Raw genomic sequence first — 24,041 nt, forward strand, 5'->3', positions numbered from 1 at the left:
TGGGTATGCTGTAAATGCATACATGGTCTCAGCAAGTTTCTCGAGGATATCATGTTTCAGTTCTTTTGTCACATTGAGGTAGGTTTCCATCCTAAGATACAACAGGTTACCTTGACGCAATCTATACTCAACATCTACAGAAAACTTGGGAATGTCGAATACCTCTGGCCACTGCAAACTTCTATCTAATGAGGAGTTGGACAGGATCTCGGTGTCTGCCTGGCTGTTTGTGTCACTAAATGATTCATTTTTCTGCAGTGATTGGTGTAAGCTCAATCATTGGAATGATTTTGATGGTTGGCTTCTCTGGGAGCTCAGTGAGATCTGTAAGGTTGCACAGCGCGTTGTCAAATTCAGGATCTTCGTATTGTAAGGCAAAGTTGTAGTTTGCTTGGAGTGCGCCTTTGAGCCAGCCAATCAAATCTTCAAGTGTGTCAGGTCGTGTTGTCATGGTCATCTTTCTTATATCTCCCTCAGAGACAATAACCCTCATGGTTAATTTCGGTTGCAAAGCCATCTGAGGAAGAAAATAATAGGCATTTAGCAAATAACATATCGCCTCAATGTTACCATAAGTTCTCCTTGCACCCTGTACGCTGATAACGGGAGGACATCATTCAGGGGAGAGGAGAGGATAGGAGAGGGGGGAAGAGGAGAAGGACAGAGGAAAAGAGAAGGACAGAGGAGAGGAGAGGAGAGGAGAGGATAGGAGAGGGGGGAGAGGAGAAGGACAGAGGAGAGGAGAAGGACAGAGGAAAAGAGAAGGACAGAGGAGAGGAGAGGAGAGGAGAGGAGAGGAGAGGAGAGGAGAGGAGAGGAGAAGGACAGAGGAAAAGAGGAGAGGAGAGGAGAGGAGAGGGGGGAGAGGAGAAGGACAGAGGAAAAGAGAAGGACAGAGGAGAGGATAGGATAGGAGAGGGGGGAGAGGAGAAGGACAGAGGAGAGGAGAGGAGAAGGACAGAGGAAAAGGACAGAGGAGAGGAGAAGGACAGAGGAGAGGAGAGGAGAAGGACAGAGGAAAAGGACAGAGGAGAGGAGAAGGACAGAGGAAAAGAGGAGAGGAGAGGAGAGGGGGGAGAGGAGAAGGACAGAGGAGAGGAGAGGAGAGGGGGGAGAGGAGAAGGACAGAGGAAAAGAGAAGGACAGAGGAGAGGAGAGGAGAAGGACAGAGGAAAAGAGGAGAGGAGAGGGGGGAGAGGAGAGGAGAAGGACAGAGGAAAAGAGAAGGACAGAGGAGAGGAGAGGAGAAGGACAGAGGAAAAGAGAAGGACAGAGGAGAGGAGAAGGACAGAGGAAAAGAGAAGAGGAGAGGAAGAGGGGGGAGAGGAGAAGGACAGAGGAAAAGAGAAGGACCGAGGAGAGGAGAGGAGAGGAGAAGGACAGAGGAAAAGAGATCAAATCTTCAAGTGTGTCAGGTCGTGTTGTCATGGTCATCTTTCTTATATCTCCCTCAGAGACAATAACCCTCATGGTTAATTTCGGTTGCAAAGCCATCTGAGGAAGAAAATAATAGGCATTTAGCAAATAACATATCGCCTCAATGTTACCATAAGTTCTCCTTGCACCCTGTACGCTGATAACGGGAGGACATCATTCAGCTCTGACATCTTAAGCACACACATAGAGGGCACATCACTATAGAGAAGTTGGTAAGATCTCAAATGCTCACAATACCATGCTGTCATTTTGTGGCAGACAAATAGAATTTCAGTGTTAGCTGCAACAATCTTTTCAATCTGGGCAAATTCAGGGAGACCTGAACATGAGCCAGCAGAGAGAATCATGCTTGGATGGTACTTGATCCCATCTACACAAACAGTTGATGCCTCAAGAACTGATCCTGCCGTTGAAATGTTTTGGGCGATCGCTCTCTGAACATTCAAAGGGAAAGAGGCAAGCAAAAACTGGGGTAACTTTTGTCATCTCAACTGATGGTCTGAAAAATGAGCTACAGTCAAGATGGTAACTGGCTGCTTTTTGATGTTTTGTGGCAAGTGTCATGGCAACATTTTTGAAATTTTGGGCATTGCGAATTGCCTTTTTAAAGAATTTATGCTTCCCCTCGAAGCGCATTGTCCAGACGTCTGTCAGCGGACCAAATTTCCTTACAAGGTGAGGGTAATGTTCCACATAGTGATGCTTTGGCTTTAAACGAAAATGTGGAAATGTTGACAGCAGAAGCTGTCTGTGCTCTGCTATCTTACAGTCCAGGAAATGTAGTGTCTCTTCAGTATGCCTTGGTTGCACAGCTAGCTCAACAATGTCTTTGAGAAGCATGAGAATTTCCCACGTGTTGTCACCCTCGGGGACACAGTGACCAATAAGAAAAGGAAGAAGCCTTATGAGACACCAATTCTCATGTGCATTTCCACCAATGGTCCCTTTAGTGGAAAATGCCTTTCCAATAATCTGAGGTTGGTCTGTTTTGTCAGTGAATGTGTAGTTGAAGTACTTGATGGCCTGATTTAGCATATCTAGTGTGAAAAACTTTTTACCTATCAGGTCTTTAAGACACAGGGACAACTCAGTTGGGACAATGCCTTCCAGGATGTCATGCAAGATGTCAGGAGGGTAACCGGTGACTGCATGAAAGTGTTTGAGATTCTCAGTTAAAGGGCATGCCCTTTTCACACCATAAGTCTGACTCAGTCCTGGGTCCTCTTTCACCTCCTGCACCTGCCTATCATGCAAGTCTTTGTCTCTGAACTGAAAGAATCCAGAACGTACCTCTTGTTGTTGAGTGTCCTTTCTGCTTGCCAAAACAGAATCTGCAGAACTTGTCAACAGTGAAGCTCTCCAGGAATCCTGCAAGGGAGTGGGCACCAAGGTTATCAGCGGCAACATACAAGACTGTACCTTTCACACTTGCACCTAGTTGCTCCAGGTAAACACCATTTTGCTCCAATAACTTGAGATCATAGATAAGAGGTTGCAGAACCTTTGCATAGCCACACTCTTTGACCGTGGAAGTATTGCATAGTAAAGCAAGTTGGATTGAGTTGAGGGTAGACCTATATTTTGCTGGTATGTTTGCAATGACCCAGTATACGGCACACATTTTTATGTTTTAGCTTTGATGTTCCAAGAGGATTGGCGACTTCAAAATCATCAATGTAAAGGCCAAGAGCAATTGTGAACTCATCACTTGCAAGAAGAGAGTTTTCATTGAAGTACTGCCCATCAACATACGACCTGTATTCCTGCAGGGGCATGGACTTTTTCTGACATAGCTTTGTCTAACACGTCAGGTCTGTTAAGCAACTTCTGGAGCATGGGACCAATGGGGACATATGCAAGTGGTTTTTTGCCCTTTTCCACCACATATTCAATGGGGTTTACCAGTGGAAACTCTCTGCGTACATATGCTGCTCTTCTTTTAGTAGTTCCTAAGGAACCATCTTTGGCAAAAAATGTCATCATGTTACTTTCCGACATGGCACTAGTAACCTCTCTCACAACTGCTTCATCCATATCAGCATAGTGTTTCTTCAGTACGGCCCTCACTCTGTTATGCAAAAGTGGCTGTGACAGCCTATCGATTTCACAAAGCTGTTGTACAACTTCTTGCACGGTGCTCTCTGGTATGTGTAGAACGCTTTGCATTCTTTAACAGAAGGGATGCTAGGTTGTGCTCAAGTTGTTTTTCTAAATCACCAAGATCATTCTCTCTGGCGTCTTCACTCTCCTCTTCAAACTCCTCCATATGATCAACTTGTGACATTTGCTCTTGTGCAGCATCGCAGTCATGGCTTACATAATCACAACCAATGATTTCTGACTTGAACTTTTTCCAGTTCTGTTCCTTGTGGACTCTACTCTTGTGTGTTTTGAAAGTGGAGTAGGACACTGCTTTCAAAGTTGCAATCTTTAAAAGGGCACCTGACTTTATGGTTCACTTTAAAGTGTGCAGTACGTAAAGTGAGTGAAGTAGTCAGTCTCAGAAACAAGGACTGAGCAAACCCACATGCCAGACAGCTAAATTTAACTGGTACATCTGCACTTGGTTGCTGTTCCAGAGTTTTGGTATGAAGGCGGGACAAGTGTACTTTTAGTGCATTTAATGATTTAAATGTACACAGACATTCCTGATGTAAACAGGGAAATGGCTCTGTTCTTGCATAACTTCCATGTTTTAGTCTATAATGTTTAAATAACTGTGCTCTCTTTTCACAGCTAAAAGGGCAATACTTACACCTCCACATCATCTTGCCCTGGGACCTGCAATAGAAGAACATACAGACAAGGAACTTAGTTAGCTTATTACAACAATGTATCTGTATTTATTAATTAATCTGTAATTGGGACTGTTACTTCCAACTGAGTTAAGGCCATACACCTGTATGATGAATTTGTGTACCATTCTCAGGGCTCCAGACTGTGACCATTTGTATAGTTGTACTATAATGACGTGACTTTATGATATGCTGACCAAATACTTTTCGCTTAAAAAAACGGTGTCTTGTATCTGAAAAAATTACAATTGATCTTAATGATTTTTTCTCTTAACATATCAGCCCACTTCACTTATCACTAAAAGAAACTGTACAATGTTGTTGGTGTATATTGTCTGGTTATTAGCAAAGCATCTATCAATAACACAAATATGATGGAAAAGATAGGCTGCCTGTTAATTTATGCACAGCACATTTTGTGCTGGTAACGTTACTCCTCAATAGCAAAACTAGGAGCCCTTTAAGTGCCACAAAGAAAAAAAAAATATATTGTGCGCACAAGATACTAAAACGTGCGCACGTTTAAGCTAAATCTACTAAAACCTGCCCTCCAGATACAATTATTGCCCCTCTTTAATTTGTGCATACTGACTACTTCATGTGTTCACAGCCACAATGGAGAGAAGAACTCAGCTCATCAACTTTTATTTTCACCTCAGAATGTCATATAATCAGGGTTTGAATTACACGGTGGCTTTAGGGGGAGAAGGACACTATTTTTTTGTGCACACAGCTTCTAAAACACAAGTCCACGTCAGCGGGGCCAAGATCAGATGACTGTGAAAATCATGATTTTACTGTTACTATTACAGATAGTTAATACTGTCAATAACATTTCATACAGTACAAATAACAATAGTAAAAAGTATCAGAACAGTTGTTTAGCTCAGATCCGCCCCATGTATGGAGCTATGCATGCTAACTGCTACAGTGTGACTCGGACTACACGTCACATTAACGTTTTATGCTGCGACTGCAGGTCAGACTCAGCGTGCATAGCTCCATACATGGGGCGGATCTGAGCTAAACAACTGCGATAACATTCACTTGTTCACTCACCAGATTCAGTAGACTGCTGTATCCATTTACAGCTAACGTTACTGCTCTCTCTGGGTGCAGTCGTTCGCGGTGCCTCGTGCGTTTGTGTGTTGGTGGGTGGGGGAGGGGGGACTCAACTCGGTGCGGTGTCTGCCACACTGTGGAAGGCGCTGGCGGGAAACAGGTGAAAATGTCACGTTAAACTGCACTGAACAACGTTCACCTCTGCTTAAACAGCCCCTCCAGTGAGAAACGTAGGTTTTTATCTAAATTAGCAAAGTTAGCTAACCAGCTAAAATGCCCGCCCGTCGACTTGACAAAAAAAAAAATCAAACGTTAAAAGTCAAATGTGAAAAATGTCAGAATTGGATGAAAACGAGCTTTTCCACGTCTCACCAGCAGCCCCACAAATTCATCCACACTTGCAAACGATAAATACACCGCAGCAACTTACATCTTGATTCAGTAGACAGCCGCCCTGTTGCCTTTCTCACTCCCTCGCTGGCCAGCGGTGCTGTCTTCGTCTCTTCCCCGCGGGAGTACGGTGCCGACTGCCGACCTTCTCTCTTCTCCGCTGAAGCGCGAAACTTCCCTCCTCTCTCCCCCGCTAGTGCAGTGCCGTTTTCCGCGATACCTTCTGCGCTCGCAGCTTCTCGAGTGACACAAAATCCGGCCTGAAGTACATAAAATGTCCGCCGAATCGGTTGAATCAAACTTTTTTTTACGTCTTACCAGCAGCAAAGATAAACCGTCTTTGCCAGCAGCTCCAGATTGGACGACTACAACGTCACCGAGCGTCACGTTCAATGCGTCAGAAAATAGCCAATCACGAGCTTCTGTTGTCTGCAGCGCAGTGAAACTGCCAATTCTAAGTTATTTAAACTTAAAGTTATTTGTACATTCAAATATGTCTAGATATTAAGAGATTGTACTTACATTTGATAGTAATGCAACAGAATATACTTACATAAGAATAGTAATGCAGCCACACTTAAATTATTTAAGTATATTGTAATTACATTGTTTAATTAGATATGAAGTCCGGGTTTACAGTGTTCAATTCACTCAACTCAATCAGTCACTCAGTCACTCAGTCACTCACACAGCAAGCAATCATTTCTTTATAGGGATGGCCCTGGCCAAAAAAACAAAATATCAGCAAATACATTTTAAACCAACAGGAAGTGGAGTATAACCAGACAGACAAATAAAGTGAACTGCAGACTGTACAGATGTCAGAGACGCTGATCCCACAAATCTGGGTTCTGCAGATTCACAACACATTTCAGACGCCACACAAAAGGGCATTACCGACTTGCCTGTGTATTTTCATCACTTCTTGGCTGTCTCAATGAGACATTGATTCTTTTATGCTCTCAACTTTATGAAATGGATGAGACAATATATGCGGCAAAGGTTCGTGAGTAATTACGTTAAGTGCAGCCCAATATGGTGGACTTTATTCTTTTATCAATTTGCTTCGGTCATTTTCATTTGATACGATGTTGAAACCACAAACATTACCTAAACCGTATCTGTTGCATCTCTATTTTATACTATGTGAGTGTGAGCACAATGGATGTTCCCTATCCACACCGAGGGTCTGTTGATAGAGGATGTTCCTACAGTAATGGGATTTTTCCCTGAAGTGACAGCTAGAGTCAAGAGTATATATGAAAAACATAGTCCCACTGTAAACACAGTATTATGTTTTTACTGATGATGATAGTTTGTTCCATAAGTATGTACAAATTGCTCACCGAGGGATCTGTCATGATTTTGTTTATTTTATGAAAGGTCACATTGGAGGAGAAATAAATCAATGCCAGAGTGCAACATGTAGATCCACTGCCTCAGTCATTTCACTGTTGTGTGCTGCTGAGTACTAATTTCACTGTGCCTGCCTGGATATGGAGCCAGGGATCATAAGAGACAACAAGGACAGAAAAGGGTTTGACAGAGCTCGGCCCTGACGGATGACCAAACAGAGCTAAAGGCAGCACTGATCCCATGAAATCTGGATTATTGCAGCTCTCATTTGAATCCCCTTACATCACATCACTCTGTGTCCGGCCTCTTGGCTCCGCTCTAAAACTACACTGCAGACCTTTCCTCCGTTTAGGCGCTAAAGTATTAAAGGTCAGCATATTTGCCATGTGGATAAAATGCTGTCCTTCAGCTTTGCTAGTTCACCTGCTTAGGTTTCAAGGAGCACGACACTGAATCACCACAGGTTCATATTCAATATTTGGTATTTGACCCTGAGCCCTGACCTTCCCTTATTGACCTACAGGAGTGTAGTGGTGATATTATCGTCACACCATTATGAGCACTTACTGTATAAGAACAACATGGTGAACAGCCACTGGTACAATTTATTAGTCATCAAGCTTTTATTTGACAACTAGCTCTCAACACTTCATTGTGTTCATTCATTCTGAAGATCTTGGCTGGTGACATCCAGACAGTTTTCAGTATAAAGTTATATATAATTAAGAGTATACCAGTATATCGGGGCATTTCAGCTGAGTTTCACAGGACGGGACTGCCACCTAGAAATCCTAATTGGTTTTGTTCAGTTTCCTCAGATGTCATCATATATTTATGGCAACCTGATACTCACAAATAAAAAAAAATGGCATGATGCACATACACATCAATCCCTACAAAAATAAACAAAATACTGATCAGACGCCAATCATTTCAGTCCCTAAAATCTAGCTGCAAGTGGAGATCAAGCCTCAGGCCAGAGCTGCCATGGAAATATGATGTCAATATGTCAAGGGTAGGGTTGCAAGTAGTCATAGCAAGTTTCACAGCAGTTGATAAAAAATGTCTCTAAGATATGACTTGATTTCTTGCTTAGCAACTTTGCTTCCAGTTTCAATAGGCTGTCATGTTTGCTGCCATTTGTTGATTGGCTGTGACAGATGAAGGCTTTGGAAAATCTAAATTCCATGTAATAACCTTTGTGAGGCTTTGTCTGAAGAAGAAGATGAAGATGTGCCAGTTAGTGAGACTGGACTGGAGTCATGACAAAACGTGTTCAAATAAAACCCAAAACGGCGAAAAATCTACATCACATGGCCCATTTAACCCGATTAGATCCAAGGAATCTATTGATATTTCATCTTTTGAAAACTGGGGGATACCGTTCAAAAGTTGCATGAATGAATACGCCTCCTTTGACCTGTTGCTCAGATGTGAAGCTTGGTGAAGGCTCATGGGAGTGTCCCAAATCAATGTGTCCAAATTCTGTTTCCAAGCACTGCCAAGAAAAGGTAGAAACACAATGGGAGCCTACAAAGCTTTGCCATTTGGCCCAGTATAAAGAAGAGAGAAAAAAATAAAAACACAGGTGATTCCTCACACATTTAACAGCATATGTGTCGACAGATGTGACTGACTTAATAGCGCAGGCATCAAATCCCGGGTTAGTTAACAGAACATTCACAGTGTGGCATCACAGATTCGGTGTGAACATTAATGGAGCCACCGCGGCTTTTGATGATTTATAACAAGTTAGGGAACCACCAGATTCTTTGTCCTTCCTTTCATCTGCAAAGGATTTAATCAGAATAAGTGAAGCACAGCAGTTGGCAGACTGAGCACACATCACTGCACCGCACTGGCTGACACAAATTCAAAAGGCAGCCATCCTCAAATCTACTGCTAAAGTTCCTCGTATGAATCCTAACAGCCGACGGATGGATGCCCCATAAACACTATCAGCGGCATGCAGATGGATGGGGACCCTCTATTTTGAGGCTGATTACGGAGCCGCTCAAATTGTGAGTGGTGGTGGTTGGTGAGGCTCATGTCAGTAATCTGGTTTGTGGAGTCACAGCTCCTTTAAGACCGCACTGAGGGGTCACAGGCCGAAAAAACCAAGAATAAACAGCCCCGCCCTGTCTCTCTTTAAGCCCCTTTACAGAGACGGATGTGGTCGAAACAGTCAACGTGAAAGACTCAGACAAGTGGACGGGGATGGAACAAGACAGCGGTAATGGGTGATCTCAATAAGTGACAACAGTAACAAAGGTTAGGATACGCAGATGAGTGTCAGGATGATACAGAGGTCTATTAATTTCCCCCTCTCTCTCGCTCTCTGTCTTGGAGGATGGCGCTTTAGCAGGCTGGATGAATATTCTAGCAGAAGATTAATAAATGATGAAGGGAGGCAGTGTTGAGAAGCTCACAACACTGTGCTCAAACGTTGTTTTTGCATGCTCTTCCTCCACCACCCCTGTACATTATGACTTCAGTCAGGTTCTCCCATGATGCTGCTCACCCTCCTCCTCCTCCTCCTCCTCCTCCACCATCATCATCATCATCACCACCACACAAAGCTCTCTGATTCTGTCCTCTGTCTGTTTTATCTCATCAGGAGCAGTGTGATGGATGACAACATGATATTTTTGATTGGAAAACGTCTAGAAGATCAAAGTGACTTGTGATTCTTTCTTTCCATATTTACAGTCGAGTGAACAACCGACTATTGAGATTGCATGTTCAGCCTGTGCCTGCGTGGGTTCTCCTCCGTGCAGCTTCCTCCCACACTCCGGAGACAGTCACATTACAATGATTGGTGGCTCTAAAGTACCATATAGATGAATGAGAGCATACAAGGTTGTTTGTCTTTATATGTCGGCACATGTTCAGGATGTACCCTGCCCTTGTCGGATGTCAGCTGAGTTTGCCTACAGCCCCCAAAAGCAGTATATGTAGCTACTGGATAGATGGGTAACTAATTATCATTAATAGTGTGGATATGTTTGTTGACCAAGTGTGATTATGTTCGGCAGTAAAATGTCAATGAAATTGTGTCAGAAAGTGCAGAGCCACTGCAATATCCTTGTTCTAATAATCTAATTCTGATCTGAGTTAGTGGGCTTTGTCATTCATGTATAAAAATACTGACTTACAAAGCCTGGTGTAACCTTACTTTAATAGGAGACGTGCTCTACTTTTGAGATACTCCACTATTCAGACTGATAGACTGAGAAAAACATTGTAGATAAAAGCCTTAACGCAGCGTTTAAACAACATCTTGCTACATAAACCTCCACGCAGCATAAATCTCTTGACCCTTTTCTTTTATATTTTTACATCATTTTACTCCTTGTTACTCTCCTCATCTCTCCTGTTCACTGTTTGTTTGGATGACAGTAAAGCCTGACTTAGTGGACAGCCAGGCAAGTTAAGTAGCTCTCCAGGGCCCGGGGGTTGCTATGTCTATAACCCAGCAACCGGTCTGAGTGTACTGTACCAGTGCGCTTGTTTTGTTTTTCCAACCCAGTGTAGATGACATCATCATCATCATCAGTGTAGGTGACATCATCTACACTGTGTTGGAAAGATAATAGATGCACCCAGTTCACAGAAACACAGAGAAACACACAACATTGCACAGATGTTGTTTTACACCTGTGACATGTTCAAACTATCTCTACAGGCCTGGATTTCTAGGATTTGTGGGAATTCCTCCTACAGTCTTGAGTATGCCATTATACTGTAATAACCTGCCAAGGCACAGCAAAGCAGCTAACTTACTGGTATCCGTAGGTACAGGCAGAGCAGCTCTACTGTTTGCTCCAGGCAATGACCTAAAGCACAAAAAGGAGAGAGAGCGTCAAGCTGAGTATCAAACTGACAACCCACATGAAAGACACACAGGTCGGCATGAAGACTGAGCTTTGATCCCGTTCTCCTGCAGAAGGTACGAGATGCGATGATGACAAATGGGATTGTTGGGTCAGACACTGTGGGGAATTGTCGTTTGACTCTGAAAGGAGGACTCACACTCATAAAAGATTTTTTTTTTTGCCCGAGTTAGAGTTGAAAATGGATCCTATCCAATCCCATTCTGCACAGAGCTACTACAAAATGGAAGGGAATATAATATCTAAAGAGTGTCATTATGGGAAAGTAACCAAGGAATATTCAGGAAAGAAATATGCTGTTGGAAGTTGAGGGCTGTCACAATCATGCATTTTAGTTTACCATTAATTGCCAAACAAATAAGGATGAATGATTTAATTGTCTTGCCACTATTATAGTATAAGCCTAAACATAGTTTATACACCGTATGAAGAAGAAGAACCGTCAAACCTCAAACGGTGGAAAACAGAGAGGAAATAGTGATGGAAATATGACATATCTGTTAGTTTCATACAGCTGTTTTTATACAGATGAATAGAAATGATTTTAACATTTATGCAAAATGATTGCGGTCAGCTCAAATGATTGCAATCAGGCAATTGTGTAATATTTGTGACAGGCCAAGTTGGATTGAATAAAAGTAAAATTAAGTCTACTAATTAATCTAGTAAAACAAAATAGATAAAAGACAAATAAATGGAACACACAACCAATCGAATCTGCATCTAGATTTGGGGATTTTCTAGATGTTCACTGTTTGAGCCTGAAGCCTCAACCTGAAGCAACTTTCAGCTCTGCTGCACTTTCCCAAACTCTGACAGGAGGCCTTCACCATCTGCCACGAAGGAAAGACCACATGTCACATCTCATCCTCCCGGCCCGAGTCCCCCTGTGACAGCCCAAAGCTCGGTGTTCCCACTCTGCACTTGGATCAGATGAACCAGAAAAACACACCAGCAGCAGCACTCGCACTGTTGTGTCAGTATGATAGCTCTTTTACAACAGCCAGTGGGGATTGTGTTGATACCGTCAGAAGGAGGTGAAAGCAAAACAGGCAGGTGTGGGAAGTGTTAAAGACATCAGCAGTGGCAGCTTTTCAACAAGTAACACAAAAGCTTATCTACTTTCCCTGATGACTTCACTAAGTTACCTTCAATTACTGTTCGAAGGACAGATATTCAAACGTTTAGCTGGTGTTGAAGAAGAACTCAAAACAACTGGGATGCTATTGAGCATGTTTATCTGGCCAACTCTCGGAGAGAAGGAATAAAGACAGAAGCAAAAAGGCTGTTTGAACTGCAAGTGATCAACACTCTGACTCATTTGTCCGAGGGAATACAGGGCTTGCTGGATATGTCAGACATGTTTTTTCTCAGTTTCAATGGCAACTTGAGTGTGCTTGTTCTAGAGAGACAGTTTTGATTTTGAATAGTTCTCTGAAGGGAAATATTACACAAACATAAAATATGACATGCTTTAGCTCATCACTAACTTAAAGGGATACTTAACACAAAATCAATAATTCACCAATTTTCTACTCACTGTCATGCTAATTAAGGGTTTGGAGAACTTAGAGTCATCAACACTTTAGGAGTTCCAGGGGGGGTCTGACTGGCAACGGATTTTCATACTGTAAAATGACGGCGGATAGAGCTCACTTTTGAATCGTCCAAAACACACACTATGAAACATCCAAATACCACCATACTGTTCGTCCATACTGACCTAAGTGTCCTGAAGCCGCCACATGAAAAAAGTTGTTTGTAAAAATGTAATTTGATTTCTGTTTTTAGCCTTGATGTAGTAGTAGCTCCCAGTGGCTCTGTTGATGTTTGTGCGCATGCGCGAGATTTGCTGCGAGATGTCCGTTCGTCGAAGAACATCTCGCAGCAAATCTCACGCAGCCACTGGGAGCTACTACTACAACAAGGCCAAAAACAGACATGAAATTGATTTTTTCAAAACAACTTTTTCATGTGGCGGCTTCAGGACACTTGGGTCAGTACAGACGAGCAGTATGGAGGTATCTGGATGTTTCATAGTGTGTGTTTTGGACGATTCAAAAGTGAACTCTATCCGCCGCCATTATATGAAAACCCGTTGCCAGCCGCCGCCCCCTGGAACTCCAAAAGCACTTTGATGACTCCAAAAGTTCCTAAAACTCTTCCTTGGTATGACGGTGAGTATAAAATTTGTGAATTATTGATTTTGGGTGACGTATCCCTTTAACCTTAACCTAAATGGTAAGAGTATTGGTCCTCATAGTAAGAAAAGGTTAACCTTGCTGGAACCCAATGTTATTTTCAGATGGTGGATGTGTCTCCACAATGATGTGTCCCCAAAAGGTAAAAAAAACAAACAAACATAGAGACAGAGAGTGAGATTGTGCTTTAGAAGTAGTTACATTGATGCTGCCTCTCCCATCTACCCACTGCTGTAGTTCACCATGACTCCCTTCCCTCTCCTTGCACACAGCCCTGAGGCTTGTAGTGGTCCCACAGGTCCAACTCATACTGCAGCACACTGCAGCTATACAGTGTTTGAGACAAAACACTCAGCAGATCACACTTACAACCAACCCAAAGGATACTCGAGTCTGCTACCAGGAATCTAGGAATCTAATACAACTGTATAGCCTCGTTCCCTGCAGCACCTTATCGTATGTGCTGTACAAAACCACAGTTGTTGCTGTCCCTGTACTAGCCTAAAGATATGGATATATAAATCAGATTTATTTTATTAATAGCAAAGGGCATTTGTGTCCACTTTCCAAACTCCCCCTGCCAACGTCATTAATCATTCCTTGACAATATTCAAGAGTTGTGCTGCTGCACTGGAACAATGAACCATAAATATCCAACTCAGCTAAATCCAAAACAAATTCTTCAGAGAGAAAAAAATAACAACAACAACACAAATGACGGTCAAAGGCATAATTATCTGCAAATAAAAAGGGCATTGTTTATTTTTCATAGTAGTTGCATCATGGATGAAATCTTATCATAAATCAATTATTCATTTTTGGATGGGAATCTGTGGAGGGAGGAAATATGACGCGATGTGATGGGTTTCATTCTTCAAAATGTCTTTTGTTCAGGCACACAGAGCCGAGGCTTCTGTTGGAGACAATGTGGAACCTCTATGGCCTTTATTTTTTGGGCCTGTCCGAAAATCCAGTCATACTGGAGGGAGGTGGCTTCCAGATAAGTAAAATAATAGGGGGGGATTTAGATTATATCTTGGTAAAATACCGGAAACAGTCCTACAGGAGGATAAATACTTATTGAAGATACTTTTGGCAAGTAGGAAAGCTATAACCCGAAAATGGTTGCAACTAGATATTGGACTAGTGGCACGGGAAGACCCTTGCTGTATAAAAGAAGACTTAAAGCAGAAGTAAGCGGAATGTTTGTGTTAATATAAGTCTTCAATAGTTATATCTTCCGACAGCAATCACTTATATAGAGTGTTTGGTCTGAAACACGGGTCTGTCAGTCACTCTGCTCTGCTGTAAGCCGAGGAGAAAACTTTCCTTGTATCCTACAACCTTTATCCAATGAGGAGAGAGAACGGCATAAAGGGGCGGTCCTCGTGCAGCCAAGGGATGCGTGTGCATGTGGTGATTTTGCTAATAAACCTTGCCAAATATTACACACTGGACCCTTTAAAGAAATGTACTGTATGGAGTGACTTACTTTAGTTTTAAGACTGGGAACAATGGATTGTGTATGCACTTTGAATAGTATGACATTATACCATGATGTATGTGTAAAACAATATTTTGATTAGGGCCCGACCGATATGGATTTTTTGGGGCCGATGCCGATTACGATTATTAGGGGGTAAAAAATCCGATAACCGATTAATCGGCCGATTATTTTTTTTAATATAAAGTTTTAAAATTTTATTAATTTAAGTAATATATCTACATAAATTATATAATATATAAATTAGGGCGGCCAAAATTTCCTTGGTCAATTGGTTGCAGGAAAAAACAACAACATTTGGAGCCCTGTCTTGTCAAAATTAAGTCAAAATCAATGTGACTGAACTGTGAAAGGCTGTAGGCTTTTAATTTGAAGGGCCAGATACAGGAAGTCATGACACGTGACACTTTTTTGTTGTTGTTGTTTTTTACACGGCACGGCGGTCTCTCTCTCTCTCTCGCTCTCTCTCTTTTTTTTTCTTTAGCGAATGTTGTTCCAGACGTTTCTGGTTTGTTGACTCCGACGTGGAAGCACGTATCACCGCTGTTTTCAACCATTAGCGGGTGCTGCCGCGAGCCCCGGTCCCACAGCGCTCACAGGCGGTCAGTCTCACGGAGCAGAGACATGATAGTCCCGCTGCAGTCAGAGACCCGCACCGCCGCCCCTCCTCCCCCCCGTGTTACAGCCTCAGTCAGCTCAGTCACTCACCCACCTCATCTAGGTACTGTGTTTATTGGCGATAAACGGGCATAGGCCTACTGCCTGTAATTAGCCTACGGTAAAACCCGACCGGCTTGTTGAATCTCGGACCCAACACGGCCGGAGTCACAAGCATTAATTAATTCACCCTACCGCGGCAAAAAAGAAAAGAAAAGGAAAGCATGTCCTGCTCAGTCACTCTGCTGTGCTGTGAGGTGGTTAGTGGATAGTGGAGAGAGAGGATGCGCCCTCTACAGGATAAATAGCCTAATGTCGGGGGATCTTTTTAAATGGGGGAACATTTTCAAAGTAAAACCAAGTCTTATTCCCTGCATTTATTTCTGAAAATATCGGCGACAATCGGCGAGTTTTGGCCGATTACCGATTATTCTCAAATGGGCTATAATCGGCCGATTTAATCGGCTCGCCGATAAATCGGTCGGGCCCTAATTTTGATTTTAACACCCATTATGATCTCATGTTCTTTGTTCGTAAATTCCATGTAAATAAATTTTTAAAAAGTAAAAAAAAAAAAAAAAGTTATATTACGGTTAGGAGAAAGTCAACGGATCTCATACATGTGAACAAAAACAAAGTACGCAGACAACTTCATAGCTCAGCTCATCAGAGCCCATCTTCAGCAGGAAATCTAACCCCATTGATCTGAAACCTCTCCCTCTTCTGTCATGACAGGCAAAGGCTTACAGCACCCAGTTCACTCCAAAACCTTGCATAAGCTGTTCCCTGGAATTTAACACTACGTCAACATTTTACAAGGTTGCTCACTGCCATGCTGACGTGACGTCCTCTCCCAGAGCAATAGCTAAGCTCTCTTTTCTCTATTGCAGACCTAAGGCAACTAAAGATGGAACAGAGGACAAAAAAAAAGTCCAGTGAGCATGTCTTTGCAGTCTTTTTGGAAGTCACCGTTTAGAGGAAACGTCCAATTAAGTAAACTTGTTTTTTAGTGATCCCATATGCAAGAATGTGGTGCATCCTAACACCGGAGCAAGGTAATGATAAAGTAGTACCGCAGCACTGACACAAGAACTCGTATTTAATTATTTTAATTATTTTCAAATTCATTATCTATTCAGTACAACCCGACCTCTATTAATTCTCTCATTAGTATTCCTCAGCTAGCCTCAACACACCCGAGGCAGAGAGGTCAGCGCAGACGCCTCCGATTTCAGCTTGTAGGACCAAAACCAACAGACTGTTTTGGAGTTTACTGCTGAGGTGTGGAGCCTCTGCTCTGACCTTTGGGAATTAAATCTTGAACCGAAATACGAAAGAAATTATCTTTGATGCTGTGTGTGGGCAATTAGATTAATGCAGCGTCTTAAATGTTCAGGATGTCACAGAAACACCGTCTGAACGCAAGGTAGCTGAAATGTATTCATGTTATTAAAAAGGTACTACCCTCTGATTAAAACATATTAGAATTTGCTCCTTATTTAGTGTAATTAGGTCTGCTTGTGATGTACATGAGAAGTAATGAGGAGAACATTTGTTTCGCTCCTGCTATTTAAAATAAGCCCAAACACAGGAGCTGCTCTGATCACTGATTGACAGCTCTTTAAAAACGCAGACTAACATGAAGCAGCTGCACTTAACTTTCACTTTCCCACTGATGTGAGCATCATTCAGTGTTGTTTTTGACCTTGTGTGTTTGTGCACCCTCTAAAGGGGGAATGTACCTTTTAAGTCTGCAGTGCTGCATTTAAGATGAGACACCACCACCGTATTTATCCTCTGCTCGTCTCTCAGGAAACCGAGAGCCATTGCGAATGCTCACAGTTCTCCCAAGGTTTCCTGAGAGGACACATGCGTGGTTTCTTTTTTTGAATTTTCTCATCCTCCTATAGCCATTTGATTATGTAAGAGTGTTTGGCAAGTTACCAACATTTCTGTTCAGTCTGATGTCTGCAGACAGACCGCTCTCTTGGTAGGCGTGGCCACTTCACCAGCTGACTGACTCTCCAAATCATTTTCTCTGACAGCATTTTCCATATTGTCTTTTTGAGCTCATCATCTGTGACAGCTCTAGTCCTTCACTGTTTCTCCCCTGGTTTGCTTCTTCTGTGGGCCCAGCTGGTTAGGAAGCTGAATTCAGTGTCAGGAAAAGACATAACAGCAATGAGTTAACAATGGCATTGCTTCTGATGCTGTACGCACAGTCTCTCTCTTCGAGGCTGGTGGTGAGTAAACAGCTATTGATGCTAACAATAGCAAGACCTACAAATACCTCTCCTTTAGGGCCACAAACACCCATAATGCAGTGCTCTCACACAAACTCTCTCCCTTCAAAAGAATAGACCCATAATTCTTGTCCTATAATAAAACATCAATGACTAAACCTAATTTTCAGAAAGGATATTGTCTTATATTCCAACCAGTGGAGTATCCTTTCTCTTCAGGATGGCAGGGAACTCTCTAAAGAGTTGTTTTCTGTTCATTCAGCTTAGGCACTGCGCCTAAGTCCTCAAACATCGATAGCTAAAACCCTGGTATGTATAAAAGGACAACAGATAACAGCTAGGGTCATATTCCTTATGCCTTTTTCTAGATTACATGTTTGTATTTTCCTTTGTACTCTGCTATGTTTGTCTAAGTTATTTAGTGTGACACTAAAAATAAATTCTCCAGTGATAACAAAACAAAGCAAATAAAATAACTGTAGTCCTCTCTAACCACATTTCAATAGACCAACTCCCCAGGGTTTCAAAGGTTCACAGACTCAATGTGTAGACTGTATGTTTACAGGCACAATGACAATAACAAAATCCAGTTTTCCAGAATAATGACTGGTTATTGACACACGTACATGTGAGGAGTCACTCATTAAGACAATACACAGAAACCTAGACACAGGGCCATCGACTCACATGCTGATCCATTCAATTGTTGTTCCAAAACATTGCAATGTATCATGGGAGAGCATACAAAATGACAGCAACTCTCCAATAAAATAATGGATGAGCTTAGTAACACAGATTTAGTATTTTCTATTAAATAACCAACAGGTTGATCAATAAAACTGTATTGTAAGCGTACACTACAATTTCACCCTCGGATACTTCACTGTTTTCAAAAGATTTTTTACATCTCCTGAAAATATATCCAAACAGAATCTGCCCAAGAAATATTCTGATGTATTGTTACATCATCCATATTTGACCTTGTATCCTACCACACACCCACCAACAAACAACAGACTAGGACCAGAAATAGAAGCCACATGCTCAGTAGCTGATTCCTGACAGGATTTCTCCTGCTACAATACTACCACCTCTAAAGCAAGTGAATAGCAACAGAAGGATGGCCTACATAAAAGAAAACCCAGAACAGAGAGGAAGGTTTGGGCCAAAGAACAGAAGAAAAAAAACCTGCTGATTCTGTTCTTTGAAGTGTTAGTGAGGTTCTGAGGTGTCAGATGTTTTCTCTTAACCTTCACCTGATCACACAACGGCCCGACAGCATAGATGGATGTTTGCACATCAGTCTCTGCTCGACTGTCTGCTCAGCCAACCTCACCGTCGTTTCTCCAGTCAGGGAGGGTTAATGTTAATGTGCCATCCAAGGCTCTTGAATGTGTCTCTGTCCAAAGCATTAGTTAAGGAAGCATGTGAAAATTCAATGCCTTCTCTCTTCAACAGTTGAAAAACCCATCGGTATTGCAAATACAGTACAGTACCAGGGTATATACGCAAATCTTTGAGTCAATTTACTACCATTTAATACCTTTTTTCACTACCTTCAGATTTTTTTTAATACCACCACGACATCGAGTTGCACCATCAATCAGAAAGATTTTATGACATGTACATAGATTTTATCATCCAACACTTACTTACATCATTACCATTACCCAGGAGACTCGGTTGCACAACAGGGCATCATCCATAAGTCATCAGGAACATTTGATCAAAAATAAAATATCTATGCCTTTCTCAATCACCAGCCTCTCCTCCCCTGATCCCACCCTCACCTGCCCCCCCCCCCCCCCCTGATCCCACCCTCACCTGCCCCCCCCCCCCCCCCCCCCCCCCCTCACTCACTCACCTCACTCCACCTCCCTCCCTCCCTCACCCAGTTTGCCTCGCTCCGTCTTCCTTCCTCACCTCCCTCCCTCACCCAACTCACCTCACTAACTCTTTAAATAAATACCTGGTTCTGTCTCTACCGTCACAGAACACAGTGGTAGGCCATATATATGTTTTTTTTTACATCAGTGTGAAAAGTTTCAACAATGTCCGCACATCTGCACCGTCGGTCTGTGTCTCACGTGCGTTCCATCTGACCTCAGCTCTCAGTAGAAGCTGCAGCTGCTGCAGGTGTCTGTATCTGTAGCGCTTCGGGGCTTCCTGCCCTTTCAAACGGAAGCAGGACCCGGACCCGGTCCGACTAAACACCGGGCTTGGCAGTAGAAGGTTCATGGAGCTGTGGAGCCGCGAGTGCATGAAAAAAGAGCCACATCGGATGTGCGGCGCGTGACGTGCATCTACATTGACACACACATAGGCTACATCAAGGCGCCTGTCATCTCAATTTAAGTCTTCTGCAAACTTGCATTTTCCCATATTCGAAACGTTTTGCCACACGCTAAAATCCGAAGAGATTCACTAGCACTCCTATCCGCCTGACAACTATGCGCGCGAAGATGATTTTAGATTTCTAGCGGCCAATGAATACAATGAATTGATATGACGTAAATATCATTCCTTTTTTTTTTTGAAGTAGCGGCGCAAGCAAGTAATGCTTTATTTATTTTATTACGCCTATTTCATCAAAATAAAACCAGTCATTGTCCAAAAGAAAAAAAAATAATACCTATTCTTTAAAATTAATACCTTTGGACCAAATGTATCACTTTTTAAGGCCATTAAATTTTGCTTTTTTGATTTATCACTTTTTAATACTTTTTAAAACCCCGCGGACACCCTGAGTACTATTGAAACACCAACAGTGACATGATATTCTTTTCAAGGTGATTGTTTTTTTTTCAGTTCTTTCCAATTCTTTGCTGATAATCTTCTGCAAGCTGAACGCCATCTCCGACTAATCTCCAATGATCCTTGAGAGGAAACAAGTTTAAGCCCATGTGTATTGTTCATTACGATTCAAGATCCAGGTTTTACGGCACCATTGTGCACCATCAAGCGTAAACAAGAATTATTTCATATCACTGAATACACTGAATCAAGAAACGTCTTGTACTGCTCATCTGCTGATCCTATGAGAATCAATCCTGATGATCAAGCATGATAAAAGTCACTTGTTAACTCACATGCAAATATATCTGTCCCCATAACTATATATCCAACCATTCCCACTCCCTTCCTCTCTGTCTCCCTGTTTTTACTCTGATTTATTTGTCGTCCATATCTTTTTTTACTATTCCGAATGGGTAAAATCTCATTTTATTGCAGAGCTGTGGTTTGCTCAGTCCCACTCTCACCTCTGTCAAAGGTAAACCGGCCATCAGGAGCACTGGGAGAAATCCTTCCACATCAGTGGACCGTGAAAAAAATCCATGAGGTCCTTACCATCCGTGCCCTGATCAGTTACAGACACACATAGAATCAAACTGTGGTGAACACTGCTCGCTTTTTCCTCTCATAACTCCCTTTTTTTTATATATATAGTCACGTGGTTCCTCAATTCCGTTTTCTTAACCCATCTGGTTTCTCTCCATCAACTTTATCACACAAATGACAAGCAATCATATGTGCTGTCAATCAGCAAATATCTCTGGCTATATAAAAAATGGACTCCAAAGAAATTCAAAATTCAGCCCATGTCACCATCGTCACGCTCAAATAAGTACGCCATGCTGCATTTTATAAGGAAATACATCTACCTCTGCATTTCATGTACAACCAATGTCTTCAAATATAGCGGCAAACTCTTACAGTTGAGAAAAAAAAAAGATGTGAATTTGTTGCAGAAGCAGGTGAAGCTCTCTCCACATCTAACGCGGTCGCTAATGAGCTTGCTTTATGAATGCATCTTAGGCCAAATTAATGAGATAAGTGACAGCAAACCAAGGGAGTGGAGTCGTCTTATGACTCGCAGCACAGCAGGAGGGAAGGTAAAACGGGTATATTAAGGTCATGCATACACATCATCACTGACACATTACTTAAAAAACTACCAATGCCAGGTTATTTGTCAAGGTTAGTTCCTCTTAAACTTCTAATGAGAACATCTGCATATTAAATAGCTGAATCTTTCTCTTTGGCTTTCACATATCAAAATCCAACATGGCAGAAAAAGGCGAATCCCTAGTCCAGTGTCATCTACTGTATCATGATCTGTCTGCGACGTGCATGAAAACATGACTGTTCATTTAGTTTGCAAAAAAAGAATTAGCTGAAAAAAGATAAACTAATGAGAAACCACACAAATGCAGGGTTTTATCTTTGAAAATAATTACATCAGAGAAATACCTCATTGATTAAAATGTCAGAAAAATGTAAAAAGTTGAATAAAAGGATTACAGCCTGAGTAGTCTGGCCTGATAGATAACAGAGTCAGTTTGAGGAAGCAGTTGTTCTCTGACATAAGAAAATAAGATCCTCCGATTCTGCTTAAAACTCCCTCTAACATTAATTAAGCACTGTGGTGTGCATGCGCATGTACACATGTTACATGTGCCTCTTCATAGAAATGTCAGCACAACCTGGCACACCTCCCGCAGTTTGTACTTTCAGCACTGGCATGTCCTCACTGTCTCTATGAGTAATCCATTTTGGTTGATACACTCTGGCTCGGTGCCTTGGGCTCCTGCTTGCATCTATTTTTATGGTTTACATTTTTCATGTTCTTGCACCTCGCAGGAACATGTACTGTACCGCAAAAGTCAATATGGCTCGATCTCGGGGGTTGGGTTCCATTTTGGATCCAGTTCCACACTGACAAAATGTTCAAGATGCACTAAGCTCCAAAGCTAAATTATCTCTTTTCAAATCTTCTATCAGTTCGTGCTTGTGAAGTTGTGAACATTACGTTAATAAGCCCGTCAGTCAAATCTGGACTTTCTGTTCTTAGCCAACAAAAAATGTAATTACAGATCTCACAGCTGAATCTCTGAGCATACTTATGAAGTTCTTCATAACTTTAGTTACCTACAAATGTTCAAAGTAGAAACCTAAATAGAGCCAGTTCGGGTTTTGAAGCAAAGCAAATTTGATATGAGATTCTAAATTTGATACACTCGGAGATTTACTCTAATGTTGAAGGAAATTGGAAAATACTGAAGAGTAGAGAAGAGTCAACACAAAAGCTGTGTTAAGTCCATGCTTCTGGTCAGATCCATCAGATTTGATAAATCTGAATTATACTGTGAAAGCATGAAGCTGTCATTCAGACGGATCCAGTTTAACAAGTGTGGTTGTTTCAGTGCTTCTCATTCTCGGTGTCTTTCTCTGTGGATGTCGCCTCAGAGCGAATCCTTAGTGCCACCTATGATTAATGCAGCTATGAATGGGTTTCTCCTTTTTACCAAGTGCTGTGAAAGAGAGGTTTTCTTTTGTCCTTTTCCTTTCCTCTGTTTCTTTCTTCCTTTGCCACTCTGCTTTCCTCCCAATGTGACCTGATTTAGTCAAAGAGTGCAAAACTGATTTGGACTCATTTACATGCTAATGCCATAAAGAGAGGTGAAATGATGTGTCTGCATCACCTCATTGATTCTAGGGGACACCACCTCACTTGGAAAAAATGATCAGCAGTTTAAATTATGTAACTCATCTACTCAATATTCATAAATTTAACAAGAGAGCAGTAAAAAAGAGCACACTCCTCATGCAGTACCATGAAGTACTATTCCATATTTCCACACTGACGTGCAAAAAATGAGGTTGTTGTTGGATTAGGGAGACAGCTTGAAGATGTGTGTTGGTTGCATTTTTCCCTCAGTGTCTCAGCAGGAGACACTGACTCTAACATGTGGGGGTGGGGTGGGTGTTGGGGGTCAAGAAAAGACATCCGGAGAGATGATTCACAAACAAGCAAGGGCAATAAAAAGATCAACCCTTCATAATAACACACAATACAAGCTGAGCTCAGTAATCTTATCTATATGGGGAAACATGATGATGAACAAATTTGCTGGCGCATTATCATGTTGCATTTCATCATTGTCATGCTAATGCTGAGCGGAGAATGTAGTGAATTCAAGTATTGGCTGGTTCAGGCTGCAATCCAGGTCAAATATATATACACATCTTGTCTGAAATAAAAACCTGATAACAGGAGCTCACCACAAATGTCTCTAAACATTTGGTTTACATTTACATTTTACGTTTACATTACTATTTTTTGTTTAAAATTGCTTTCCCACAAAAAAGTTGTTTAAAAAAACCCTCAAAGAGGCTGAAAACACATCTACAGTATTTCTCCCTCATTGAAAAATCCAGGTTCTATGAATATTCATATTTATGCCTTTTACCTTAAAGCAGAAGTAAGCGGAATATTTGTGTTAATATAAGTCTTAAATAGTTACATCTTCCGACGGCAATCACTTACATAGAGTGTTTGGTCTGAAACACGGGTCTGTCAGTCACTCTGCTCTGCTGTAAGCCGAGGAGAAAACGTCTTGTATGCTTCCTTGTATCCTACAAGCGAAGTTAGTTAAAACGACCAGATCGCTTACTTCTGCTTTAATCCTAAACCTATTTTTATGTCTTAAATATAAAGCACT

The 24,041-nt window shown here is 41.9% G+C and overlaps 1 protein-coding gene across 4 annotated transcripts in view; it reads right to left on the reverse strand.

Moving 5' to 3' along the window:
- The window catches only part of apba2b (amyloid beta (A4) precursor protein-binding, family A, member 2b), an 86,687-nt gene that overhangs the window by 54,887 nt on the left and 7,759 nt on the right, over positions 1-24,041 (reverse strand). For 2 of the 4 annotated variants that reach the window (XM_085759352.1, XM_085759364.1), the window contains one exon: positions 10,824-10,876. The exons of the other annotated variants lie outside the window; for them this stretch is intronic. The gene's annotated coding sequence lies outside the window, so the exon portion shown is untranslated. The remainder of the gene's footprint in view (positions 1-10,823; positions 10,877-24,041) is intronic. 4 annotated transcript variants of the gene reach the window in all.

The sequence above is a fragment of the Trachurus japonicus genome, chromosome 3 (genome assembly GCF_045865225.1).
Source record: "Trachurus japonicus isolate A0001 chromosome 3, Traja_1.0".
NCBI classification, from domain to species: Eukaryota; Metazoa; Chordata; class Actinopteri; order Carangiformes; family Carangidae; genus Trachurus; species Trachurus japonicus.